We start from the raw sequence: 9929 nt of genomic DNA on the forward strand, positions 1-9929 counted from the left end.
TCCCAGAGCCTGTATTAAGTAATTTACCTGTTATGTAAGGAATCATAAACAAAAAACTCTAGTGTCAAAAAATTTTATGTCTCTTCTGCTAAATTAGGAACCAGTAGTAAATTATTCTTTATTTAAGAGAACATATTAATGAGCTTTGATTCTGAATAAAAGGGTCCATAGAAAGGCTGGCATAGAAGAACTGGAAGGGAGGAAATTCTAAATTTATCTCTGCAATAAATTATTGGGAATTTGGAGTTTTGCTGCTGACAGCTTCAAGACATTGTTTTGAGGTCCTCAACTCAAGAAATGTGATGATTAGTAGAAAGGAATCTCTAGAATAAAATCTCTCAAGAATTGTTCCAAGGACCATCTACGTCAAATTTACCCAGATTACTAAAAACCAAAAAATCAAACCCATTGCCGTCAAGTTGATTCTGATTTATAATGATTCTGTAGGACAGAGTAGAACTGCCCCAGAGGGTTCCCAAGGCTGTAAATCCTTACTGAAGCCGACTACCACATCTTTTTTTCTGCAGAGCTGCTGGTTAGTTTGAACTGCCAGCCTTTTGGTTAGCGGCTGAGCTCTTAACCACTATACCACCAGGGTGCCTATCCTGGATTACCAGTTATAACCAAAAAAAAAAAAAAAAGTGTCTTAATGCCAGACCTTCTGATTTAGAATCTCAGTATGCAAGACTTGTGGTATTTTATTGATTATTTTCTTTCTTGTGATTACATGATTATGGGAGCTAACTCTGTCATGGGTTATTAGATATACTCACCCTGGAAGAGATAAAAGCTGAGCTTGATTTCTTTGAGGGAATACACACACCTGAAGCGATGTCTAGTTACACCATTAAAATTATGATAGTTCTTGACACTATTGCATCCCTCAACAATAATAAATGAATTCTGTTTAAAGAGACTATACAGTAGTTAATGAGTTACATTAAGACTTTATCTCCAAATATTGATTTTAATATTTTTACCAAAAGAAAATTTTAATCTCCTTTACAGAAATAAATGATACCTATTTATTTAGGAATGCTATTTATGTTTAGCCTAGATACAAATATTTCCTAAGCAAATTTATCTTCAATTTTATATTACATACCAGAAAGGAAACACTAGATTTAACAACATAGTCTGCAAAGCATTTAGTCCAGAAAAACTTGATGGCTTTTAGATTCTCCACTTTTAAGGAAACAGAGAAAAAAAGAGTAAGTTGGAGAATCCCTCCAAATCAAATAGTTAAAGTCAGACTTCTTTGGAAAGGAGGCTCATCACCACCAGATCTTGGATCTGCTTGGTCCTCACTCCATAAACAATGGGGCTAAGAGAAGGGGGGATGATCACATATAAATTAACCAAGTGGATGTGAATATAATGGGTGACATTGCAACCAAATCGACGGGTCATAAAGGAGAAAAATTCTGGAGTGAAGAAAGCTAAAATGACACACACATGGGAGCCACAGGTATTGAGAGCCTTATGCCTGGCATCCAAGAAAGGGAGCTTGAAGACAATGTGCAGAGTCTTCACATAGGAGATCCAAAAAAAAAAAAAAAACCCACTGCCGTGGAGTATATTCTGACTCATAGCGACCCTATAGGACAGAGTAGAACTGCCCCATAGAGTTTCCAAGTGCTCTCTATGGGATTCTATTGGTGGATTCGAACTGCCAGCCTTTTGGTTAGCAGTGGTAGCACTTACCCACTACACCACCAGAGTTTGATAGAAATAAAAATAACACTAAAAGGAATCATAGGAATAAGGATTAATCCAAATAATATGTCGATTCTTATACTGACACAAGCCAAATGGGTAATTTCCATGTGCTCACAATAGGTGTGGGGGATAATATAATGTCCACAGAATGAAAGCCTCAGAAGGAGAAATATCAGTGGAATAAACAAAACGACATTTGTCAGAATCCCTGCTACACCAATGGTATCAATCATTTTGTTGTTGAGGATTGTGCTGTACCGGAGAGGGTGGCAGATGGCAACACAGTGGTCAAACATGGCTGCAAGCAGGAATGCTTCAATACCTGTAAACGTGTATAAAGAACATTTGAGCTAAGCAGCCACCAAAGGCAATCTTGCTTAGGCCAAACCAGAAGATGCCCAGCATTTTGGGAATGGTGGCAGTGGACAGGCCCAGGTCAGTCATAGACAACATGGCCAATAAATGGAACATAGGCTGGTGGAGGCTCTGCCCAGTCTAGATCACAAAAGATGATTGTATTTCCCAGAAGAGCAATCAGATACAGTGCACCAAATGGAAAGCCAAGTCAGAGATGTATATTTTCCAGTCCTGGGATTCCAATGGCAGGAAGGATAAGGGGTGAATCCGTGAACTACTGGCTGGGTCCATTCTGGCAGTAGTCTCTCTTGATCACACTCATTTGAAGGAATCTTTAGTTTCATATAAGGCTCCCCAATACCTCATCAATCCTGTCAGTTCAGAATAAGAACAAAAAAGATATAATTAGTGTATTTTTCTTAGAGTCCAGAAGAGAGATGAAATTTCCTCCTATTTCCCTTCTTCTCTTTACTTCTCATCGATATACATGGCAAATTAAGGAGAATATTACTTAAGGAATGAAAGGATATTTAAACATTGGACCAAGTTACCTAAGTTAATTGTAATGAAAACATAGGCCAAGAGTTTGATACAGCGTTCTATGTTAGGCCTTAATTTTTTTGAAATGTTTAGTTACAAATTAGGAGAAGACGCTGTATCCCGCTGATACTTGATTATAGGCTGAAATCTTAGTCACATATTGTAGATTTCAGAAGCATCCTTTAAACATTATGTGCTTGACTAGAAATATGAGTCAAATATATGTCTCTCACCATTTCTACTTATGTCAATTAGGCCTTTTTTTTTTTTTTTTTTTGCATTGCTCAATATGGCCTACCCCTTTTCCTTCACCTACTTGTAATAACTTTTTTTTTAATCTAAGTATTTTGTTATTTTCCTTAACTTTAATTTTTTGGATGTTTTTCATCAATAAGTCAAGATATTTGCCTTTTCCATTGAAGCAAGAACTCATCCCTTATCAGATCACTGAATTCACAAAATTCTATACAATGTAATCTATCTTAGCTCCGAAATAACCATTATTTGGATATATTGCCAAACACTTAAAGTGCTGATGGAATCCTTCAGGCCCCACATTTTTCTCCCTATTCCTGGCAACAAGGAATGCTTGTAGCGCAGTAGCTAAATTGCTTGACTGTTACCTGAAAGGTCAGCGGTTCCAGCATTCTCCTTCTGTAAAGATAACAGCCTTGGAAACCTTATGGGGTTGTTCTACCCTGTCCTCTGGGATCACTATGAGTCAGCATTGACTAGACGGTGGTGGGTATTCCTGGCAACAGACACCATAGACTTACTTTATTTTTAAACAATTCAAATTATTTAGTATTTTGTTCCTAATCTGAAAACCATGATTATTATTATTTCTCCTTCCATCATCCTTGTCATCTGTTGTTGTTAGGTGTCGTCGAGTCAGTTCCAACTCATAGTGACCCTAGGTACAACAGGTCCTAGGTACAACACTGCCCGGTCCTATACCATTCTCACAATTGTTGTTATGCTTGAGCCTATTGTTGCAACCTCTGTTTCAATCCATCTCATTTTCACTGACCCTCTACTTTACCAAGCATGATGTCCTTCTCCAGGGACTGGTCCCTCCTGATAACACGTCCAAAGTATGTGAGTCAAAGTCTAGTCATCCTTGCTTCTAATGAGCATTGTGGTTGTACTTCGTCCAACACAGGTTTGTTTGTTCTGCTGGTAGTCCATGGTATATTCACTATTCTTCACCAACACCATAATTTAAAGGCATCGATTCTTTGGTCTTCCTTATTCATTGTCCAGGTCTCACATGTATACAAGGTGGTTGAAAACATAATGGCTTGGGTCAAACACACCTTAGTTCTTGAAGTGACATCTTTGCTTTTTAACACTTTGAAGAGGTATTTTGAAGCAGATTTGCCCAATGCAATATGTCATCTGATTTCTTGACTGCTGCTTCCTTGTCACTTAGAAGATAACAATTTTAAAAGAAATAATAGAGCTGTATAATTTTAAATATTATTTATTTTACAAGAAAATTCCAGGTATATTATATATATTGCTACTCATTTAAACACTGTCTTAGTCATCTAGTGCTGCTATAACAGAAATACCACAAGTGGATGGGTTTAATAAAGAGAAATTTATTTTCTCAGTCTAGTAGGCTAGAAGTCCAAATTTAGGGCATTAGCTCCAGGGAAAGGCTTCCTCTCTGTGTTGGCTCTGGAGGAAGGTCCTTCTCGTCAATCTTCCCCTGGACTAGGAGCTTCTCCATGCAGGAACCCTGGGTCCAAAGGAGACAATCTGCTCCTGGTGCTTCTTTCTTGGTAGTATGAGTTCCCTCACTCACTCTCTGCTCACTTCCCTTTCCTTTTATCTCTTGTAAGATAAAGGGTGATGCAGACCACAGTCCAGGGAAACTCCCTTTATATTTGATCAGGGATGTGGCCTTAGTAAGGTGTTATAATGCCACTCTAATCCTCTTTAACATAAAATTACAATCACAAAATAGAGGACAACCACACAATACTGAAAATCATGACCTGACCAAGTTGACACATATTTTGGGGGGATACAATTCAATCCATGACAAACACCATGAGAAAACAGGACAGATTCTGATTCCTAAATAAATGAGCTTCATTTGCCTGGGTCATATGTGCATGTCTCCATCCTCAAAATGAAGCTGCCCTGTCAGTCACCCAGTTCTCTGAACACCTGATATTGCTAGGATTCTGTCACTGGACTTCTGTTTAATCTCAAGTGTTTAGCCTTTTATTCAGTTCCTTGAGCTGAATTACCATCATGATTAGCACCTCTATGTTTCCTCTAAATTCACTGTTTCTCATTTTCTATTTCTTCTTGCATATTTTACTAACTTAGTCAGTCTGGATTCACCTATCTAGGAGGTGGGACCAAAATGGCAGAATAGATAGATACTTCCTGTCATCCCCCTTAAAACAAAGACCTGAAAAATCAAGTGAATCAATTATATATGACAATCTAGGAATGCTAATCATCAAAGATACAGCTGAAGAATCGGCCTGAGTGGCAGGTGAAAGGACAGACAACTGTAGTGGAGAAGTACAGATAGCAAGATCTCCAGGGTCCTTCTAGCTGAGTCTGCACAATGCAAGCACAACATCCAAAGACAAACCCCATCACATTGGATGGATCCAAGCAGCAATGAATCTGCAAGCACCACCATAACCAAGTAGGAGCAATATCAGACCTACAAAAGTTAAGTGCAAACTTCTAACCTACCACACATAGGAGCAAAATAGCTATCCTCCTCCCAGAGTTTCACAGCACATGAGTGCTTCCTTCCCTCCACCCACCCTCCACCCTTCTCCATTCTGACACCAGTTCAGCAGGTGTCTTGCCCCTAAGTCAGGAATGCAGGACTCTCTATGCCCATACCAGTCTCGTGGCTTTTTTAAAATGCCACACTTCCTAAGCCAGGAACTCAGGGCAGGTCAGGAGGCCCTGCCCTTTTGCCCAGCCATTGATATAAGGGGTCCACAGGCTTCCAGTGCCTTTTACCCCTGCCCAGACCTGCGTGGGCTGAGTTAACAATCATGCACTCATTAGCATAAAACAGCAGGTATTACACCTGAAGCCCATTTGCAATGGCAGCATCCAAGGAGAAGCTGCAGATTCATGGCTTTTTGACATCACCCTGCCCTTTAAGCAGGGGACTTATCCACTCACACCAGGGGCCTGAGGGCTGGTGGTAACATCCACTCCATCTAGCCACCCATGACAGGGATCTGAAAATAAGTGGTGCTTCCCAGTTCCTCCAGCCAACAGCACTGGGTGTCCAAGGACTGGCTGCAATACCCCCTCACTACGTGCTGTAGGGAACAGTGACACATCCTCCGCTAAGGCATCCAGGGCAGCCACTAGCCCCCTGCCCTACTCCACACATAACCCCATACTGCAGCCTGATACCTATGCCTGCTCTGACCACCCCTCACAGCCATGCCTGTCTAAGGTTTTAGGTGAGAGTCTGCACCATACATTTGGTGACCAATGACCTGGACACCTGTGCTGCACAAGAAAAGTGAACAGACTCCTGAGCTCACACACCTAGCAACTGCTCTGACCACCTGGTGACAGGACCTGAGATCTCCAAAGACACCAATAGCCAAAGTAGCTCACTTGCCCAGCCTACTTGGTCATATCAAATCAAATCAAATCAAAACAAAACAAAAAGTTTCAATGCAGTAAGCAAACAAACAATAAATAAATATAATAACTTCTTGATGCCTTGTAGACAACAGTCAATGTCACATCACATAAAGAAGCAGGACAAGATGACTCCAGCAAACGACCAAAATAAAGAAGCAGGAAACCTTCATGAGGAAGATAAGGCAATGGAACTATCTAAGATAGAATTCAAAAGACTAGTATACAGAGCTCTCCATGAAACGTGGAAGGAGATCAGGCAAAACTCAGACCAAGCCAAGAAACACACAGACAAAGTAAGAGAGGAAAGTGGGAAAATAATACAAGAACAAAAGGGCAAAATTAACAGACTGATAGAATCTACACAGAGACAGCAAGTACAAATCCAAAAAACTTACAATATAATTTCAGAATTTGACAACTCAATAGAAGGTCATAGGGAAAGAACTGAGGCAATGAAAGTCATAATTAATGAGATTAAAGCTAAATCCCTTGACACCAATTTATTTGAGGAAAAATCAGGAAAAAAGAATTAAAAAAATGATGAAAAAGTAAGAATTATGTGGGACACTATCAAGAGGAAAAATCTATGAGTGATTGGAATACCAGACCAAGGGGAAAAAACACAAAACACAGACAGAATTGCTAAAGATTTGCTGGCAGAAAACTTCCCTGATATCATGAAAGACAAGAAGATATCTATCAAAAGCTTAACAAACCCCATACAGGGTAGGCTCCATAAGGAAGTCACCAAGACAGATCATAATCAAACTTGCCAAAACCAAAGACAAAGATAGAGTCTTGAAAGCAGCTACAGATAAACAAAACGTCACCTACAAAGGAGAGTCATTAATCAATTGGCAGAAACCATTCAGGCAAGAAAGCAATGGGATGACATATATAAAGCCTTGAAGGAAAAAAATTGCCTGCCAAGAATTATATACCCAGAAAAACTGTCTCTCAAATACAATGGTTCGCCATTGTATTAGGTCATTTCCAGATAAATGAAGTTAACAGAATTTGTAAAAACCAAATCAAACTTACTAGAAATATTAAAGGGAGTCATTCAGGTAGAAAACCAACAATTTCAGCCAACCATCCAGACTAGAACACAGGACAGATCAACCAGTTATCAACCCAGATAGAGAATTTGCAAAAACAAACCAAAGCTAAAAGACTGAAAATAGGGAACCAGAGATGTCAATAAGTAAATGATGACAAAGTCAAACAAACAAGAGACAATAAAAAGTGTACTTAGGGAATTTCCATATTGAAAGGAAGTTAAGGTGATATCAAGAAATAAAAGATTGGTTTAAACTTAGAAAAATAAAGGCAAATTTCAAGAATACCAAAAAGGAAGCTAAGAAACCTACCCATCAAAATAAAAAAGAGTAAAAACATAGAGACTCAGCAATTGCAAAATTAGCAATAATGAAAAAGATGAAGAGAAAATACATAAAGAATAAGAACTTAGCATAGAAAATTAAGGGGAACAAAGAAAGTGTTAACACTACAAAAAAAAATGACAGCAGTAAATTCACACCCATCAATAACTACACTGAATGAAAATGGCTTCAGTATACCAATAAAGACACGGAGAGAAGCAGAATGGATTAAAAAAAAAAAAAAAAACGCCATTTGTGTATATGCTATCTATAAGAGACACACCTTAGACACAAAGACAAAAACAAACTAAAACTCAAAGGATGGGGGAAAAAATGCATTAAGCAAACAATTGAAAAGGAGCAGAAGTGCCAATATTAATGTCCAACAAAATAGATTTTAAAGAAAAATCCATGAAAAAGTATATGAAATGACACTATATAATGATTAAAGGGTCAACACACCACAATAACATAACCATAATATATATATGTGCACCCATTGACAGGGCACAAAATACATAAATCAAACTCTAAGAGCATGGAAGAGAGAAATAGACAGCTAGACAATAAAAGTAGGAGACTTCAAGGCACCACTTTCAATGAAGGACAGAACATCTAGAAAGGTACTCAATAAAGATATGGATGATCTAAATGCCACAATCCATCAATTTGACCTCATAGACATATACAGAATACTCCACCCAACAGCAGCAAAGAATACATTCTTTTCCAATGCACATGTAACATGCTTCAGAAAAGACCACATTTTAGACCACAAAGCAAGCCTTACCAGAATCCAAAGCATAAAAATGTAACAAAGGATCTTTTCTGTCTACAATGTCATACAAGTAGAAATCAATAACAGAAACAGCAAAGAAAAAAAAAATCAAATACATGGCAACTGAACGACAGCTTGTTTAAAAACTATTGGGTTATAGAAGAAATTAAGAATGGAATAAAGAATCAAATGAGAATGAAAATACATTACCAAAACCTTTGGAAAACAGCAAAAGCAGTGCTTAGAGGTCAATTTATAGCAATTAATGCTCATGTCAAAAAAAGAAGAAAGGACCAAAATCAAAACATTAACCTTACAACTTGAACAAATAGAGAGCAGCAAAAGAAGCCTTCAGGCACCAGAAGAAAGGAAATAATAAAGATTAGAGCAGAAATAAATGAAATAGAGAATAGAAAAAAATTGAAAGAGTCAACAAGACCAAAAGTTGATTCTTTGAAAAGATCAACAAAATCAACAAACCACTGGTCAAAGTGACAAAAGAAAAGTAGAAGAGGAAGCAAATTACCTGAATAAGAAATGAGACAGGTGATATCACAAAAGACCCAACTGAAATAAAAATGATAGTAACAGAATGCTATGAAAAACTGCACTCTGACAAATTTGAAAACATGGAGGATTTGGACAAATTCTAGAAAAACGCTACCTACTTAAACTAACAGAAACCAAGGTAAAAAAAAAAAAAAACTAAATAAACCCATAACAAAAGAAGAGATTAAAGAGCTAATAAAAAAACTTGCAACAAAGAAAAAAGTCCTGGCCTGTATGGCTTCACAGGAGAATTCTACCAAATAGTCAGAGAAGGGTTAACACTAATACCACCAAAGGTACTTCACACCACATAAAAGGAAGGAATACTCATGAACTCATTCTTTGAAGCAAGCATAACCCTGACACCAAAGCCAGCCAAAGACACCACAAAAAAAAAAGAAAGAAAATTACAGACCAATGTCCCTCATGAACATAGACAAAAAAATCCTCAACAAAATTCTAGCCAGTAGAATTCAACAGCATATCAAAAAAAATAATTCATCACGACCAAGTGGGATTCATGCCAGCTTTTTATGCAGGGATGGCGCTACATTAGAAAATCAATCAACGTAATCCATCACATAAATAAAACAAAAGATAAGATCCACTCGATCTTATCAATCAATACAGAAAAGGCATTTGACAATATTCAATACCCATTCCTGATAAAAAATTCTCAGCATAATAGGAATAGAAGGGAAATTCCTTGCCATAATAAAAGTCATTTATACAAAGCCAACAGAAACATCATTCTAAATGGACAGGGACTGAAAGCATTTCCCCTGAGAAAGGGAACCAGATAAGGATGGTGTTTATCACCACTTATTCAGCATTGTGCTGGAGGTCCTAGCCAGATCAATAAGGCAAGAAAAAGAAAAAAAGGGCATCCAGATTGATAAGAAAGAAGTAAAAGTAATCCTATTCACAGATTATACAATCTTATTACACAGAAA

At 37.8% G+C, this 9929-nt stretch overlaps 1 pseudogene; it reads right to left on the minus strand.

Annotated features, from left to right (window-relative positions):
- Positions 1-1248: 1248 nt before the first annotated feature.
- LOC126080034 (olfactory receptor 52E4-like) lies at positions 1249-2172 on the minus strand (annotated as a pseudogene).
- Positions 2173-9929: the final 7757 nt, after the last annotated feature.

The sequence above is a fragment of the Elephas maximus genome, chromosome 7 (genome assembly GCF_024166365.1).
Source record: "Elephas maximus indicus isolate mEleMax1 chromosome 7, mEleMax1 primary haplotype, whole genome shotgun sequence".
Lineage (NCBI taxonomy): Eukaryota > Metazoa > Chordata > Mammalia > Proboscidea > Elephantidae > Elephas > Elephas maximus.